Source organism: Prionailurus viverrinus, chromosome A1 (assembly GCF_022837055.1).
Source record: "Prionailurus viverrinus isolate Anna chromosome A1, UM_Priviv_1.0, whole genome shotgun sequence".
Classification (NCBI taxonomy): domain Eukaryota; kingdom Metazoa; phylum Chordata; class Mammalia; order Carnivora; family Felidae; genus Prionailurus; species Prionailurus viverrinus.
In genome coordinates, this window is record NC_062561.1 from 34415726 (window position 1) to 34435988 (window position 20263).

Sequence of the window (20263 nt, forward strand, 5' to 3'; positions counted from 1 at the left end):
TTGAAATTATGAAGGAAACATACATTCAATGGACCATAGGCTAAAAAAAAAAAAAAAAAGATGTAAATCCCACTTGATTAGTAGCTATACTTGTGTTCCAAATCCTAGCTGATCGGTCTTTGTTCCTAGCAGTAAGTGTCCTAACCCCCACGATGCTAAATGACTGACCTTTTCTTCACCCTGAACTCAAACCAGATATTAAGATCTTGCCACCTTGCAATCAGCTCCAGGATGAAAGGGACCATAGTGCTGAGAAAACAAATTGACGTGAAAGATAATGAAAAACTGAGTTACATTATGTTTGTACATATATACATATGTACATATATACATATATATATACATTTGTACATATATACATATACAAATGTACATATATACATTTGTACATATGTACAATATATTTTATAATCATTAAATTTGAATTAAATTTGAAGAGTATATCATATATAACTTATAATGCTTTACATGCATGTGGTGAAAGAATGAGGGAGATGAAGGGCAGAGGAGAAACACCTTAAAAATACAATGACCATCACTACAAAAGCATAGTCAAATCAAGGTCAAAGAATGAGATCGATACTATTACTGATTCCTTCTCCCAGGACTTAGTCAATTAAGCAGATACTGCATTAGAGTTTCATTTATTGAGCTAGAATTTATTTTTAAATCTAATAATTCTAGCCCTAAATTTTTCTTATGTTATTTTTTATTTTTTTTAATTGAAGGGCAACAATGATGAAGAAAAGTGTAAAACCTGTGAGTGCACATTCTAGTAACTTTATAAAGTTACTACATTCATATGACCACCACCAAGATTAAGAAAGTAAGATAATATATGACCTCAGGAATCCTTCCTTGTGCCTCTGTACTCTCAAAACCCCTCCTATCATAAGTAACCACTATTCTGCTTTTAAATGCAATAAATTAAGTTGGTCTGTTGTTGATCTTTATAAATTGAATTGCACTTATACTGTTTTTTTTTTTGCCTGATATATGTGATATTCTTGCATGTTCTTACAAAAAAATGTTTCACTCATTTACATTGCCATATAGTATTTCATTTTCTAAACACACCACAATTGCTTTGTTTACTTCACAGGTGATGGACACAGATAGAATACAATTTAGAACTATTATAAATACCGCTATTAGGAACACACTTGTACATGTCTTTGGAGGCTCAGGTGTACTCATTTCTATTATGTGAATATAGAGAAGTTAAATTCATAGGTCAAACATTACATACATGTTTAGCTTTAATATTTTTAACCAAATAGTTGTCCAAACTGACTTTTCCAGTTTACATACTCACCACCAGAGTATGGGAGTTCCAGTTGCTCTACATTAACAGTATTTGTTATCATCTTTTTTTAATGTTAGTTTTTCTGGCAGGTGTGCATTGGTAATTTGCAATTTTAATACAAAGAAACTTTAACGAATGCCTAAGTCAAAAATATCCTTCCATATTATCTTCTAAAAGAGTTACTGTTTTACATTTCAACTTTCATTCCTTAATCCATGTGAAATTTGTATTTATATAGTTGGAGAGGTAAAGGTCAAGATTATTTTTTTCTTAACGTTGATATCAACTTGGCCCAGCACCTTTAATTTGAAAGACCATCATTTTGTCACTGCATTTGAAGTATTAAATGTTATAAATCTAGTTACAAATATATTGAAAATTTCTTGTTTGAATCTTTATTTTGTTATATCACTCTATTTTTCTTAATTACTACCTTATTGTTTTTCTTACATTAGCAATATAATAAGTCATAATACATGATACAACAAATTTTCCAAATTTGTTACTCTATTGGCATTTTCAATTCCATATAAATTTAAGAGTTACTTTGCCAATGGAAAACACTGCACTATTTAAATTGTTTTTGCATTGAAAATCTATATGGATTTAAAAGGATTTAACAACTTAATGATATTGTGGATATGGATAAATAGAGGTCTGGAAATCTGTTATCATATTAGTTCTTAGGTTTTTGACATCTGTTAGATTAATTACTAGATATTTGATGCATAATTATTTATTAAATATAGTTTGTTCCTCACATGTAGAAATAAAATTGGTATTACTATATTGGTCTTATATACAATAAATTCTCATGTTCAGTTATTTATTCTAATAGTATATGTACAGATTATTTTGAATTTTCTTCTTAATCATACAGTACCCAAACAATGATTTTTAAAACATTATCATATGCTTATGCTGTTTATTTTATACTCTCCTTAATGCATTAGCAAGGTCTGACTAGTATAGTGATGAATAAAACTATTAATAGTGGTCATCCTGTTTCATTTCTAAAGGTGGGAGGGGGGAAGCTGTCATCACTTCACTATTAAAGTATGCATTCCATATTTTGGATATGGAATTTCTTCTTGAGGCAATTTTAGGGAGGAATATTTTATAAGAAATTTGTTCATTTCCTTTAACTTTCAATTCTATTAGGCAAAGAGGTAGTCACATCCTTACAGGTGTCCCATATCTGTCATCTTCATAGCAATGTTCCTTTTTTCATTCCCACTACTAACATTACATTTTTTCTTTTTTTTTTTTAACTTTTTCTAAGGCTTATCCAACCAACTTTTGTCTCTGCAATTTAGTTTGATGTGTTTGTTTTATATCTTATTAAATTTTGATACTGATTTTAACAATCATATTGGGTGGCACAAAAACAGACACTCAGATCAATGGGACAGAATAGAGAACCCTGAAATGTATCCACAAACATATGGGCAACTAATCCTTGAGAAAGCAGGAAAGAATATCCAATGGAATAAAGACAGTCTCTTCAGCAAGTGGTGCTGGGAAAACTGGACAGTGACATGCAGAAGAATAAACCTGGACCACTTCCTTATACCATATAGAAAAATAAACTCAAAATGGATGAAAGACCTAAATGTAAGACAGGAAACCATCAAACTCCTCGAGGAGAAAGCAGGCAAAAACCTCTTTGATCTTGGCTGCAGCAACTTCTTACTCAACACATCTCTGAAGGCAAAGGAAACAAAAGCAAAAATGAACTATTGGGACATCATCAAAGTAAAAAGTTTCTGCACAGTAAAGGAAACAATCAGCAAAACTAAAAGGCAACCGACAGAATGGGAGAAGATATTTGCAAATGACATATCAGCTAAAGGGTTAGTATCCATAATCTATAAAGAACTTATCAAACTCAACACCCAAAAAACAAATAATCCAGTGAAGAAATGGGCAAAAGACATGAATAGATACTTCTCCAAGGAAGACATCCAGATGACCAACCGACATATGAAAAAATGCTAATCACTCATCATTAGGGAAATACAAATCAAAACCACAATGAGATACCACCTCACACCTGTCAGAATGGCTAACATTAACAACTCAGGCAACAACAGATATTGGTGAGGATGTGGAGAAAGAGGATCTCTTTTACATTGCTGGTGGAAATTCAAGCTGATGCAGCCACTCTGGAAAACAGTATGCAGATTCCTCAAAAAATTAAAAATGGAACTACCCTACAACCCGGCAACTGCACTACTAGCTATTTATCCAAGGGATGCATGTATGCTGTTTCAAAGGGACACATGCACCCCAATGTTTAGCAGCACTATCAACAATAGCCAAAGTACAGAAAGAGCCCAAATGTCCATCGATGGATGAATGGATAAAGATGTGGTGTATACATATACACGATGGAGTATTACTCAGCAATCAAAAAGAATGAAATCTTGCCATTTGCAACTAGGTGGATGGAACTAGAGGGGATTATGCTAAGTGAAATTAGTCAGAGAAAGACAAATATCATATGATTTCACTCATATGAGGACTTTAAGACACAGAACAGATGAACATAAGGGAAGGGAAGCAAAAATAATATAAAAACAGGGAGGGGGACAAAACATGAGACTCTTAAATATGGAGACAAACAGAGGGTTACTGGAGGGGTTGTGGGAGGGGCGATGGGCTAAATGGGAAAGGGGCAATAAGGAATCTACTCCTGAAATCATTGTTGCACTATATGCTAACTAATTTGGATGTAAATTAAAAAATAAAATTAATTTATTGAGGAGGGCACCTGTTGGGATGAGCACTGGGTGTTTGTTTGTTTTTTTTTTTTAGCTTTTTTTTAAACCCACTTTATTGAGGTATGATTGACATACAAGAAGATGCACATATTTAAGGTATAAAACTTGGTAAGTTTGGAGATTAGAGTACACCTGTGAAACCATCACCACTCTCTGTGCCATAAACATATCCAATACCTCAAGAATTTTCTTTCCACCTCTGTTTAAATGATTTTTATTTAATGCTATAAGTTTTAAATTTAAAAGTATAAACTTTTTCTTTTTTTTTCTTATTTATTTTATTTTATTTTATTTTTTATTTTTTTTAATGAAATTTATTGACAAATTGGTTTCCATACAACACCCAGTGCTCATCCCAAAAGGTGCCCTCCTCAATACCCATCACCCACCCTCTCCTCCCTCCCACCCCCCATCAACCCTCAGTTTGTTCTCAGTTTTTAACAGTCTCTTATGCTTTGGCTCTCTCCCATTCTAACCTCTTTTTTTTTTTTCCTTCCCCTCCCCCATGGGTTCCTGTTAAGTTTCTCAGGATCCACATAAGAGTGAAACCATATGGTATCTGTCTTTCTCTGTATGGCTTATTTCACTTAGCATCACACTCTCCAGTTCCATCCACGTTGCTACAAAAGGCCATATTTCATTTTTTCTCATTGCCACGTAGTATTCCATTGTGTATATAAACCACAATTTCTTTATCCATTCATCAGTTGATGGACATTTAGGCTCTTTCCATAATTTGGCTATTGTTGAGAGTGCTGCTATGAACATTGGGGTACAAGTGGCCCTATGCATCAGTACTCCTGTATCCCTTGGATAAGTTCCTAGCAGTGCTATTGCTGGGTCATAGGGTAGGTCTATTTTTAATTTTCTGAGGAACCTCCACACTGCTTTCCAGAGCGGTTGCACCAATTTGCATTCCCACCAACAGTGCAAGAGGGTTCCCGTTTCTCCACATCCTCTCCAGCATCTATAGTCTCCTGATTTGTTCATTTTGGCCACTCTGACTGGCGTGAGGTGATACCTGAGTGTGGTTTTGATTTGTATTTCCCTGATAAGGAGCGACGCTGAACATCTTTTCATGTGCCTGTTGGCCATCCGGATGTCTTCTTTAGAGAAGTGTCTATTCATGTTTTCTGCCCATTTCTTCACTGGGTTATTTGTTTTTCGGGTGTGGAGTTTGGTGAGCTCTTTATAGATTTTGGATACTAGCCCTTTGTCCGATATGTCATTTGCGAATATCTTTTCCCATTCCGTTGGTTGCCTTTTAGTTTTGTTGGTTGTTTCCTTTGCTGTGCAGAAGCTTTTTATCTTCATAAGGTCCCAGTAATTCACTTTTGCTTTTAATTCCCTTGTCTTTGGGGATGTGTCAAGTAAGAGATTGCTACGGCTGAGGTCAGAGAGGTCTTTTCCTGCTTTCTCCTCTAAGGTTTTGATGGTTTCCTGTCTCACATTCAGGTCCTTTATCCGTTTTGAGTTTATTTTTGTGAATGGTGTGAGAAAGTGGTCTAGTTTCAACCTTCTGCATGTTGCTGTCCAGTTCTCCCAGCACCATTTGTTAAAGAGGCTGTCTTTTTTCCATTGGATGTTCTTTCCTGCTTTGTCAAAGATGAGTTGGCCATACGTTTGTGGGTCTAGTTCTGGGGTTTCTATTCTATTCCATTGGTCTATGTGTCTGTTTTGGTGCCAATACCATGCTGTCTTGATGATGACAGCTTTGTAGTAGAGGCTAAAGTCTGGGATTGTGATGCCTCCTGCTTTGGTCTTCTTCTTCAAAATTCCTTTGGCTATTCGGGGCCTTTTGTGGTTCCATATGAATTTTAGGATTGCTTGTTCTAGTTTCGAGAAGAATGCTGGTGCAATTTTGATTGGGATTGCATTGAATGTGTAGATAGCTTTGGGTAGTATTGACATTTTGACAATATTTATTTTTCCAATCCATGAGCAGGGAATGTCTTTCCATTTCTTTGAATCTTCTTCAATTTCCTTCATGAGCTTTCTATAGTTTTCAGCATACAGATCCTTTACATCTTTGGTTAGATTTATTCCTAGGTATTTTATGCTTCTTGGTGCAATTGTGAATGGGATCAGTTTCTTTATTTGTCTTTCTGTTGCTTCATTGTTAGTGTATAAGAATGCAACTGATTTCTGTACATTGATTTTGTAGCCTGCAACTTTGCTGAATTCCTGTATCAGTTCTAGCAGACTTTTGGTGGAGTCTATCGGATTTTCCATGTATAATATCATGTCATCTGCAAAAAGCGAAAGCTTGACTTCATCTTTGCCAATTTTGATGCCTTTGATTTCCTTTGTTGTCTGATTGCTGATGCTAGAACTTCCAGCACTATGTTAAACAGCAGCGGTGAGAGTGGGCATCCTTGTCGTGTTCCTGATCTCAGGGAAAAAGCTTTCAGTTTTTCCCCGTTGAGGATGATGTTAGCTGTGGGCTTTTCATAAATGGCTTTTATGATCTTTAAGTATGTTCCTTCTATCCCGACTTTCTCAAGGGTTTTTATTAAGAAAGGGTGCTGGATTTTGTCGAAGGCCTTTTCTGCATCGATTGACAGGATCATATGGTTCTTCTCTCTTTTTTTGTTAATGTGATGTATCACGTTGATTGATTTGCGAATGTTGAACCAGCCCTGCATCCCAGGAATGAATCCCACTTGATCATGGTGAATAATTCTTTTTATATGCCGTTGAATTCGATTTGCTAGTATCTTATTGAGAATTTTTGCATCCATATTCATCAGGGATATTGGCCTGTAGTTCTCTTTTTTGACTGGGTCTCTGTCTGGTTTAGGAATCAAAGTAATACTGGCTTCATAGAATGAGTCTGGAAGTTTTCCTTCCCTTTCTATTTCTTGGAATAGCTTGAGAAGGATAGGTATTATCTCTGCTTGAAACGTCTGGTAGAACTCCCCTGGGAAGCCATCTGGTCCTGGACTCTTATTTGTTGGGAGATTTTTGATAACCGATTCAATTTCTTCGCTGGTTATGGGTCTGTTCAAGCTTTCTATTTCCTCCTGATTGAGTTTTGGAAGAGTGAGGGTGTTCAGGAATTTGTCCATTTCTTCCAGGTTGTCCAATTTGTTGGCATATAATTTTTCATAGTATTCCCTGATAATTGTTTGTATCTCTGAGGGATTGGTTGTAATAATTCCATTTTCATTCATGATTTTATCTATTTGGGTCATCTCCCTTTTCTTTTTGAGAAGCCTGGCTAGAGGTTTGTCAATTTTGTTTATTTATTCAAAAAACCAACTCTTGGTTTCGTTGATCTGCTCTACAGTTTTTTTAGATTCTATATTGTTTATTTCTGCTCTGATCTTTATTATTTCTCTTTTTCTGCTGGGTTTAGGCTGCCTTTGCTGTTCTGCTTCTAGTTCCTTTAGGTGTGCTGTTAGATTTTGTATTTGGGATTTTTCTTGTTTCTTGAGATAGGCCTGGATTGCAATGTATTTTCCTCTCAGGACTGCCTTTGCTGCGTCCCAAAGCGTTTGGATTGTTGTATTTTCATTTCCGTTTGTTTCCATATATTTTTTAATTTCTTCTCTAATTGCCTGGTTGACCCACTCATTCGTTAGTAGGGTGTTCTTTAACCTCCATGCTTTTGGAGGTTTTCCAGGCTTTTTCCTGTGGTTGATTTCAAGCTTCATAGCATTGTGGTCTGAAAGTAAGCATGGTATAAATTCAATTCTTGTAAACTTATGAAGGGCTGTTTTGTGACCCAGTATATGATCTATCTTGGAGAATGTTCCATGTGCACTCGAGAAGAAAGTATATTCTGTTGCTTTGGGATGCAGAGTTCTAAATATATCTGTCAAGTCCATCTGATCCAATGTCTCATTCAGGGCCCTTGTTTCTTTATTGACCGTGTGTCTAGATGAACTATCCATTTCTGTAAGTGGGGTGTTAAAGTCCCCTGCAATTACCACATTCTTATCAATAAGGTTGCTTATGTTTATGAGTAATTGTTTTATATATTTGGGGGCTCCAGTATTCGGCACATAGACATTTATAATTGTTAACTCTTCCTGATGGATAGACCCTGTAACTATTATATAATGCCCTTCTTCATCTCTTGTTACAGCCTTTAATTTAAAGTCTAGTTTGTCTGTTATAAGTATGGCTACTCCAGCTTTCTTTTGGCTTCCAGTAGCATGATAAATAGTTCTCCATCCCCTCACTCTCAATCTAAAGGTGTCCTCAGGTCTAAAATGAGTCTCTTGTAGACAGCAAATAGATGGGTCTTGTTTTTTTATCCATTCTGATACCCTATGTCTTTTGGTTGGCGCATTTAATCCATTTACATTCAGTGTTATTATAGAAAGATACGGGTTTAGAGTCATTGTGATGTCTGTATGTTTTATGCTTGTAGTGATGTCTCTGGGACTTTGTCTCACAGGGTCCCCCTTAGGATCTCTTGTAGGGCTGGTTTAGTGGTGACAAATTCCTTCAGTTTTGTTGTTTGGGAAGACCTTTATCTCTCCTTCTATTCTAAATGACAGACTTGCTGGATAAAGGATTCTTGGCTGCATATTTTTTCTGTCTAGCACCCTGAAAATCTCGTGCCAATTCTTTCTGGCCTGCCAAGTTTCAAAAGAGAGATCAGTCATGAGTCTTATAGGTCTCCCTTTATATGTGAGGGCACGTTTACCCCTTGCTGCTTTCAGAATTTTCTCTTTATCCTTGTATTTTGCCAGTTTCACTATGATATGTCGTGCAGAAGGTCGATTCAAGTTACGTCTGAAGGGAGTTCTCTGTGCCTCTTGGATTTCAATGCCTTTTTCCTTCCCCAGTTCAGGGAAGTTCTCAGCTATTATTTCTTCAAGGACCCCTTCAGCACCTTTCCCTCTCTCTTCCTCCTCTGGGATACCAATTATGTGTATATTATTTCTTTTTAGTGTATCACTTAGTTCTCTAATTTTCCCCTCATACTCTTGGATTTTTTTATCTCTCTTTTTCTCAGCTTCCTCTTTTTCCATAACTTTATCTTCTAGTTCACCTATTCTCTCCTCTGCCTCTTCAAGCCGAGCTGTGGTGGTTTCCATTTTGTTATGCATTTCGTTTAAAGCATTTTTCAGCTCCCCGTGACTGTTCCTTAGTCCCTTGATCTCTGTAGCAAGAGATTCTCTGCTGTCATCTATACTGTTTTCAAGCCCAGCGATTAATTTTATGACTATTATTCTAAACTCACTTTCTGTTATATTATTTAAGTCCTTTTTGATCAGCTCATTAGCTGTTGTTATTTCCTGGAGATTCTTCTCAGGGGAATTCTTCCGCTTGGTCATTTTGGATAGTCCCTGGCATGGTGAGGACCTGCAGGGCACTTCCCCTGTGCTGTGGTATATAACTGGAGTTGGTGGGCGGGGCCCTAGTCAGACCTGATGTCTGCCCCCAGCCCACCACTGGGGCCACAGTCAGACTGGTGTGTGCCTTCTCTTCCCCTCTCCTAGGGGTGGGATTCACTGTGGGGTGGTGTGGCTCGTCTGGGCTACTTGCACCCTGCCAGGCTTGTGATGCTGGGGATCTGGCGTATTAGCTGGGGTGGGTAGGCAAGGTGCTCGGGGGCAGGAGGGGCAGGCTTAGATCGCTTCTCCTTAGGTGATCCACTTCAGGAGGGGCCCTGTGGCAGCGGGAGGGAGTCAGATCTGCTGCCGGAGGTTTGGCTCCGCCGAAGCGCAGAGTTGGGTGTTTGCGCGGAGCAAGCAAGTTCCCTGGCAGGAACTGGTTCTCTTTGGGATTTTGGCTGGGGGATAGGCGAGGGGGGGATGGCGCTGGCGAGCGCCTTTGTTCCCCACCAAACTGAGCTCTGTTGTCAGGGGGCTCAGCAGCTCTCCCTCCCTTTGTTCTCCAGCCTTCCCACTTTCTGAGCAGAGCTGTTAACTTATGACCTCCCAGACGCTAAGTCGCGCTTGTTGTGGGAACACAGTCCGTCAGGCCCCTCCGCTTTTGCAAGCCAGACTCGGGGGCTCTGCTTGGCCGGCGAGCCGCCCCTCCGCCCTGGCTCCCTCCCGCCAGTCCGTGGAGCGCACACCACCTCGCCGCCCTTCCTACCCTCTTCCATGGGCCTCTTGTCTGCGTTTGGCTCCGGTGACTCTGTTCTGCTAATCCTCTGGCGGTTTTCTGGGTTATTTAGGCAGGTATAGATGGAATCTAAGTGATCAGCAGGACGTGCGGTGAGCCCAGCGTCTTCCTAAGCCGCCATCTTGTTTACCTCTCGAGCACTGGGTGTTTTATGGAAACCAATTTGACAATACATTTCATATTTAAAATAAATAAAAATAAATAAATAAAAAAATTAATTAATTAATTAAAGAAAAAATCATAATGGGTAAGGCCAAATGGAAGCCATCAACGTTGAATAAAACTATGTTCTGTGATGAATGGTGGAGATCAATGCCATTCTTAAGGATTCATCATCATGCCTTAGTTTAATTTATCTTCTGACCCCTATAGAACCAGATGGATACTGGAGGCTGGCTATAGACTATCTCAAACTCATTAGTAGGACTTTAACCACAGTCACTGCAACAGATATGATATGTTTTCTAGAGCAGTTTAGTAAGGTCTCAGACATGTTATATGCAAACACTGATTTGAGGAATGTGTTCTTTTCTATCCTAATAAGAAGTATTTTAGTGGTTTTCATTAATCAAAAACGGACAACAGTATATACTTACAATTTTGCCTCACGATTATGTAAATTCTCCCACACTTTCATACTACAGTCTAAAGAAATCTGGACTATCTTGACAGTCTCAGAATATCACATTGATTCACTGCATCAACTAAGTTTATATAATTATATCAGTTAAGTTGAATGAAAAATGGGTGACTAGGAGCCCTGAGAACTTGCTAAGACACATGCATTCCTAAGGGCAAGAAATAAACCTGGTGTAGATTCAGGAGACTGTCGCATGCACACAAATTTAAGCGACTGATGATCTTGAGAATGCCAAGACATCTCTTGCAAAGTGAAATGTAAACTATTAAATCTTGCAACTCCTAAACCAAAGAACGAAACACAACAGCAGGTATGCTTCATTAGTTTTTTGGAACCAGTATGTTCTATATATAGAGAAACTTATTGGCCTGATATGCTGGGGGATACAAAAGTCATCCAGAGGCGGCTGGGGTGGGGTGGGAGGTGGGGGGGTGGAAAGAAAGGTGCTGCAGGAGGTCTAAAATATGGTCCAAGCTGCTTTGTAACTCCTGCAATATAATCCTGCAGACCCTAAGATTACTGAAGTATCACTGGTGAGAAAAGATGCTGTTTAGAGCTTGTGCCAAGCTTTAATGGGAGAATCATAATGCAGGGGCTCTTGAGGAAGGCCATGTCATCTGTAGTGGAAAATCAGACACCTTTCGAAAAATAATATCTTTGTGCTACCAAACGCTGGAAGAGAAAAAGTCCTTAACTATGGAATACCAAGTAACCATGCAGCAAGAATTATCTATCATGAGTGGGGACCTGTCAAAGTGACAAAGACATAAGCTTGAGCAGATCCACATGCAATCCATTGTACAACAGAAGTGGTATATATAGAATCAAGTACTACCTGGATCAGGGGTCATAAGCAAGCTGTGTAGGCAACTAGCCTAGACCCACTGTTACAATAGAACCCTTCCATCTATTCAGGCCTATGACCAGATGACAGAGGATGAAAATGCCCAATCTTGGTTTCTCTATCTGACAGTGCAATATGTAGGTTTAGATCAATAATGTATGCCCATTTACTAAAGAGTACCATTTTTAGATAGTTATGAGGGAAAATCCTATGAATAATCAGAACTTTAGGTAGTACATCAGCGTTTACTTTTTTTTATTTTTTATTTATTTATTTTTTTTTTTAGAAATAAGAGGTCTGAAATTAAAATATATTGAGATTCCTGAGCAGTGGCAAAATGACTTGGCTGGCTGGTCACAGATGCAAAAGATTGGAAAGTAAGTACAAGGAGATCTAAAGTAGTGGTTTATGGAGGTACCTATGAAACTGGACAAGAAATGTGAAGATCTTTGTCCAGCTCCAGAGAGCATCCATTTAAGAAAGGCACTAAACGAGAGTGTACAGCAAATGACCCAGCCAGTTGGTATTAGCTGGTTTTTATCTTTGCCACAATTTGTGGCATGATGGGCATATAAATGAGGTAGCCATGGTGGCAGAAATGGAGGCTAAACACAGACTTCAACAGATATAGCTGCTGTCATCACAGAATTTCAAATTTGCCAGCAATACCGAATTATGTTGAATTTTCAGTAATGCGCTCTTCCTTAAACCATTTATCAGGAAGTTTGCTATTTATCAGGAAGTTGGCTACTTTGGGACTCTTACATCCTGGAAAGACCAGTGGTTCCTTTCCACAGGAATAGATATATTTCCCATATATAGGTTTGCTTTCCTGATATCAGGGCCTCAATCAGCACCGCTATCTAATGTTTTATTAAGGGTTTGATCTACTAGCAAGACAGCCCACATAATGTCCCAATAGACTAGGTGATCTACTTCTCAGTAAAAGGAGATGAAACCATAGGCCCATGAACTTAGGATCCACTGTTTGGATCATCTACCATACCAGAAAAAATTGCTGGCTTGATAAAATGCTGGGTAGTTTTTTAAAGGCACAGCTGAAGTGCCAAATTGGAGGTAATACTTTCTAAGGATATGGTACCACTCTATAGATATGGTATATGTGTTGAATCAAAGGCCTTTATTTGGCTCAGTGTCTCCAATAAGAATGCGTGATCTGGGAACAGACAGTATGAGGAGGAATGGTCACACTTCTTATTCCTGATAACCCATTTTGAGCTCTGCAATGTTGGTGGTCTTGTTCCAGGAGATACAACAAGAATAGCATTGAATCATAAACTGCAGCTGCCACCTGGGTACTTTGAGCTCCTTGCTGTTCATGGACCAGCAGTCAATAAATGAAGTTGCTTTCTTGGTAGTGCTATTAACCCTGATGAATCAGAGAAGGAAAGGACCAAAAATGAATACATGTGCAACACAGATGATCCAGTTGGGTGCCTCTTGGTACCTCCTCACTCAGTTGTGCTACAAATAGATGGGTACAGCCACTGTATCCTGAAAAGGACATTGTGATTAGGAGGTCAGACCTCTCCAAGTGGCCAGTCTGGGTCACACTATCAGTTAAGCTACTACAAAGAAACCTAAAATAGATAGTGGAGTACGAATATAATGAGCTTCAATTGAGGATCCTAGCCTGAAGTAGTAGGAAATTTGGTTCTTCTGACTAAACTCCTATTTCTAAATCTTCCCTAAGGAGTACAGGCCTACAGGAGGCTTGCTCCGTGTTTATGAAAAGGTAGATCTAAACTGAACATAAGCTAAACTATGGAAGAGAAGGAGATGTACTTCCCAGACACTCTTCAATGAAGGACTTGTTCAACAACCATGGGAGTATTGTCATCAGCTATTTCCTACTGTCAGCTCTGTCAGTGTTTGCCTTACCTTCAGAGAATTAGCAAACCTAAAGTTATACCCATCCCAGAACAGCCCATTATCCAGTGACTAACAAACACAGGGATAGAGATCTAATCATTTTGGCTTCAGAGGGAGCACTATTAACAGTCATTTCTTATCTTAGAACTTCCTACTGGTTTAACTAATCATTTTTCTAGATGGCATTGCATTATGACTATTTCTTTTGACTTACTCTTCTTTTAACACTTTCTTTTCACAGCTAATACCTTTGTAAGTATCTTGTACCCCAAACTCTGTCACAATGTCTGTCTCTGAAGGACTCAAAATACAATGCTCTGAACTTATGAGATTACCAAAATCTCTAAACATCTTCTCTCAAATTTCTCAAAATCTCTCCCTCGTGTTTTCTCTTTTCTTCCTACAGATTAGCAAATATTTTGAAGGGAAATAAGGCATAAAATGTCAGCCTTATAAATTTTACTTCTAAGACATTGATCTCCCAAGTTTTGATTGTCTTGACTGCTTTTCAAAGACTTCAGATACCAATTTTTGTATTTTATCCAGCCTTTTTAGATGTTCTTGGTGAGAAGTTTAATGAAACATAAGCTACTACATTGTCTCAGTCATCTTGGGATACCATTAAACAATGCCATGGACTGGGTGGCTTAAACAATATCAATTTATTTTCTTACAGTTCTGGAGGCTGAAAGTCAGATCATGGTGACAACATAGTAGGGTTCTGGTGAGAGCACTCTTTCTGGCCAAGGGGCAGAAAAGTTTTCCCTTTTCTTCCCTTCTAGGTTCTTTGGCTAGCCTAATAATTAAATCAATGCAACACAGATTAACAGGAGAAAAACAAATTTCATACACGTGGAAGACCCATAAAAATATGAAACTCCCTGACAGTCAGGTAATTGAGGGTTATATACCATTCTGAGCTAAGGAGAAGGAGATAAGGATCTTGGGCTTCAAAGGTGAGGAAAACAATTCACATGGGAAGAGCAAATGTTTGGTAAACAAATGTCTGCCATGCCATGCAGATAAGTCTTTCTAACATTATCTCTGGTAATACCCTTTTTCTGTGTAGGTTCCCTCTCTAAATTATTTTAGGAAGTTCAGGGGAAGTAAAAATCTCCTCCTGAGTCTGCTTGGTCCAGATTATCTTCTACTCCAAATAATCCACATGCTTAAGTGGCACATTCTGGGATGGCATATTCTGCTTCCTGTCAATGGCTTACTGACAATTGCCTTCTTTCTGTGTCTTCACATGGCAGAGAGAGATAGAAATCTCTATGATGTCTTTTCTTATAGGGGCAATAATCTCATCATGAGGACCCCACCCTTCTGACCTCATCTAATCCTAATTTCCTCCCCAAGGACCTATCTCCAAATACTATCTAATCAGGAGCTAAATATAAATTTGGTGGAGGTGGTGGAGGGGGTATGGAATACAATTTAGTTTATATCATGTGTCACAACCGGAAGTAAATTATGACTGTTTATTTAACAATCATATGCAAATACTTTTTTTAAAAAAAGGAAATAGTGTTTAAAAGTTCCAAAAGTCCTTCTACCTTAACTCATTTCTAAGAGGAAGTTTGTTTATTGTTTCATCTGTTATTTCTATACTCCTACACTAAATGCCAAGCTATTATAACCTGTTATGAGCTCTTCTATGTACATTTATCAATTTGATGTTGTTTATTGACTCTCTGATGGTAAATAAGAATACTAGTTCACTCATATGTAGAATCTTTCATCCTGCCAGTGTAATTATCTCTCAAATTGTATTAAATTTATATTTAATATTTTAATTACTATGTTTATGTAAATATTGTTTATGGTTGAGCCAAGCGCTAATCAGCTTGTTTATCATTTCTTATGTAACTTTTTAATTTTAATTTAATATCATCTTCCTCATGTTTGTTTATGATTATTTCACATCTGAATATTCTTCCAACATTCTCCAAGAGCTTCAAAAATTCACTTCCATCTCAATAGACATATGATGAATGCTAATTTGATAATTTATCAGTTCTATGTATTTTTTCCTCGAGACAACACTCCATGAGCCCTCTGACTTCCTACTTTATTTTACCTCTTTGCTCACCAGTCCTTTCACACTCACCCTGGGCTTGCTTTCCTATTATCTTAGTATTGGATCTCTTGTTTCATGCCTTCACTTATATCTTCCCCACAATTTTTCTAGTTTTTGCCTGTCACAAGACCAATGGTATATATTTTAGGTTTTTGTTATGGTACTACCCCATTTCTGGTTACCATTCCTATACCAGTTAACTTTTACACAACAAATTGCTACAAAATTCAGTGACTTAGCTCAGGTTCTGTAGAGGATTTTAAGGGTGGGAGGTTCTGGTCTGGGCTAGCTTCATAATAAATATCCGCTTGGCTATTTTATATATTTTTGGTTAGCTGGTTCATTGGCTAGTGGCTGGTGTTCTTAGATAGCATTAATCCCTTGTCTGTAGGATGGCAAGCTGTCAACCAGGTCACTTTAGTTCTACTTGTGTGGTTTCTCATGAGCAGGCTAGCTCAGCTTTGTTCAGCTGGTAGGTCCAGAGTGACAAGTGCAGCACATGAGCACCTGCCAGTGAACATAAACTTCTGAGACCTCTGTTTGCCTCATGGTTGCCAAAATCAAGTTGGTCAAAATAAACTGTCATCCCAGAATCAAGGAGTCATGGAAAGGGAAGAATTTGGAGTCCTGTTTGCAATCTCTCACTCTATCTTCCATAACAACACAGTTTCCTACTTAATCTAAATTCCGGGCTCAAAACTTATAAATCACCTCTGATACTATCCAACCTCCTATTTATTTCTCTATTATTTATTTATGTATTTATACACAATTTTAAATAGCTTATAATTTGGCAGGCACTGTTCTAAGTCTTCTATAGTTATTTACCCTTTAATTGTAATATGTCTAGGAGGTGGTTATATTAATATTTTCAAAAGACAGATGAGCCTGTGCCCAAAGAAATGAAGCCACATGCCCAATATCAAAAGCGGAATTTGAAGCCGGGCTACCTGGGTCTCAAGTCCATGTTATTCACTGTGGCCCCAGAGTTTATGCTTTTGGCCACCTCACCGTGCTGCCTGACAAAACTACATTTGGTTTCTCACTGATGTTTCATTTGAGAATTCTTTTACCTTTGAAATATATTTATCAGCCCTTTATTTTCTGTATCACTTTTCTAATTTTCCTTTAAAAAATAGTTATGAACTCATGATTAACTACAATAACTATCCCCTGATAATCTAGTATTTTCCCTTCCTCCAAAACGACATGACTTTTCAGTTTCTTCACATTGGGTGCTAAATCATAATGCTGAGATTTTTCTCAGGGACTTAACAACTGAAATACATCACATGGTATTCATTACCCCTCTCTAAATCTTTTCCATATTTCAAGCCTCAAATACTTTTTTTTTTTACATGATTACCTTGGATAGCTCAGTCTTTGTATATTTCCATCTCTCTTGAAGATTCTCCTGAATCTCTATTAATCAATACCCCTCTTGATATAAATTATTGACAAATAATTTATAGTCTTGAAATTACTTTCTTACCGTAAGGATGTAATATTTTTTTCTAAATAAAATGTAACTTTATAGCACCATAAAAATTATTGCTTTGTTAGTTGAGTATTTCTTCTTTGCTGAATATTACAAAAGAGAAATTATATGTGAGTACCATGGCAAGCTAAAGGCATAAACATTATGAAGAAAAAAATACCATTAGTACTTGACATGGAAAGAGTTGATTTTCAAGTCTGGGTCTTGTAGAGAGTTACTAAAAATAATTTAAGAAAGTTGTTAAGACTTCTAATATTTCTTTATATGAAGATAAAGAAAAATGTGCGATTTATTTAAGGGAACAATATTCTAAGAGTAGGGTCACATGGTAAGAAAAGTTTCAACATTGTGGTTAGGCAAATTTTAAGCGCAGTAGTGAACAGAGATATAGTAAAAGAGTAGGGAAGAGGTCATGTGCAGGCATTTGTGGGAAGTAGCCCCAGGTGTAACAGCCGTTGAAATGAAAAAATGTAGTTACCACTATTTGTTAATCTATAATTATTTCTGGCTCCCCAACTGAATCCTTTCTGTTACAAGTAGGAGAGAGAGAAACAGAACTGATATATTTAATTTAAAACGACTACAAAGTGATCTGATAGAACAAGTTTCACTTAAACTTCATAGGAAATGTGTTGCCCTAACGTTCAGGTTTATTTCCATGAGAAAGAAATGCTCTCTCCATTTAAGACACGTCTCTTTTATTGTGAATCTGTCCTAGAAAATTCTATTTAACCTCTAATTTGCCAATATTATAACCCCATAGCTTTCTCTCTTCGTGTAGGATTTATTGTTGGACCATCACAAAATGTACTGCAGGAGCAGTAGCCATCACCTAGCCCCAATTATACAGCAACAAGACTCACCAGCCAGGCAACATGACTGAATGGAATCTGCTGTTACAACATAGCCTTCCTAATGAAGAGACCCAGAAATCCTACAAATATATTCCAGCAGATTTAGACTATATTGGACTTCATAATAAGGAAGAAAAAATATTGGGGAGGTAGTTATAGTCTTGGATTACCCAAATGTATATTCTATTCTTCCTTTTATTCTGGTATGAAAGCTCAAATAAAATAAGCTTTAATTTTCTAATCTTAAATGATCTTCTGTGAAAAATTTAGAGGTGATGACACGGACATAGAGGGATAGTGCAATTGTTAAGAGCTATAAAACATGAAAATAGCTATTGAGTATTAAGCATGGAGACACTGTGTTATGTGCCCAGATTCTCCCATTGGAATTAGAGATACACACAACCCCAGCTACAGTCCTCAGCTGTCATCCTTTTCCAGGAATTTCCTAAGCTAAAGAGAGTCACCTGAGCCTTGTCTAAGGTCGCACCCTTCCTAGGGCACCTATTGACTGGCAAAAAGGAGTTTAAACTCCAAACCAATGGCAATTGTTAGGGAATGGCAAAATATTTGGTTAACATGTCTCTCAGTATTGGGGGAAGTATATGATTTACCACATAAATCTGAATCTCTAGAGGAAGAAGATATAAAATAGAATGTTCGTAACATCCATTGATTGTTGTTGGCAAGATATTACAGAAAGCTTTATTCCTGGAGTCCTGTGGATACAGATTTTTTCAGGTCTACTTCTGCCATAGTTCCATCCATTCTTTCTAGGCCAACATGAAGATTTTAAGTCCATTTAACTTCAAATATTTGATTCCTTCCACCTAATCCATCGCCATATTCTGCTTTTCATCTTTTAAAAATTTGTAACTGTTCCTTTTCCACTGAGAAATCAGTCATCGGTTGAGAAAGCAGCAGAGTATGATGGAGAGATGTGGATTTGAAGTCCAGGAAAATTGGATTAAAATCCCAGGTCTGCCTTACATGGCCTTGGGAAAATCCTAAAATGTTTCTAACCCTCAGTTTATATTTTAAATGGGGATAATTATCCCTACTTTTCTGTATTTTAGAAAATATGAAAAATAATAATATATGTACATGTGCTCAATCACTGCATAATACTGTCAAAGATAGGTATAAATAATGACACAACATATTTATTCATTTCTGTTGTCCTGTTCAAACTTTTGTCAGACAGAAGCTCCTACCTGGCCACCCTGTCTCCATTCCCTTTCCCTCCATTTCATTTTATCATTTTATATCAAATAACACTGTTTTATTCAAAATTCATAGCGATTTATATAAATATCTGTTGATTTTTGCTTTGTTTTTATTTTTCATATTAAAAAAACAAAGATCTTTATTTATAATTAGAGACAAAATTGTCCTGTTTAAGACACTTTCAATTTAGTTTATTAAAAAATTATGTATTGATATCTATAGACTACTTGGGTAAAAGATAATATGATAATATAATCTTTTTAAACCCATATAAATTTAATATGTAAGATTTATGATGAGAGAAATTGGAAGTTTTTTTTTTTAACTTAAATCTGCATCTATTGTTTTTTTTCCATCTTTTAAAACTCAACAATTTGGAGGAGGAAAAAAGTTGATTATTTAAATAATTAGGATACAAAGCTACAGTGATTTTCTTTCAGATAAATTATTCTGTCATTTGTAGAAATTATTCTTTTTCTATGAGGAAAAATATACAATTCTATAGAACTTTGCTTATGGAACTAATTTTGATTTCTGTTAGCATGCTTCCTTCCCTTGACAGATGAAATGAAAAATAAAAGAGAGAGAATAAAATGTGTTTTATTCAGTGTTAAGGGAAACTTTCCAAATAAGAGAAATATTTGAGATTTCCAGTTAGCTTCAGATGTATCAAAATGTTCCATTTATTTTTTTCCATTCTTTAACATACAATTTTAACTGAAATGGAATAAGTCATAATGATTTCTTATGCTGGTAAGTGCTTTGCAGTTTACAATGTGTCTTCACATCCATTGCATTTGTTCAAGTCTTTATAATAATGAGAAGTCTATAAAAAAAATTGTGAGCCCAAAAAGGTTAAACTATTAGCAGCGATCACACAATTAGTGTGGAACCTCAAAATTAAAATCAAATAATCCAACTCTTCATCAGTGCTGTATACAATAAGCAGCTGTCTCCATTCAGTGATGTTGTCTTATATGGAAAATTTACTCTTTTCTATTTTATATTTAAAGTTACTAACAAGAAATTAGGCTAACTGACTCACTCTACC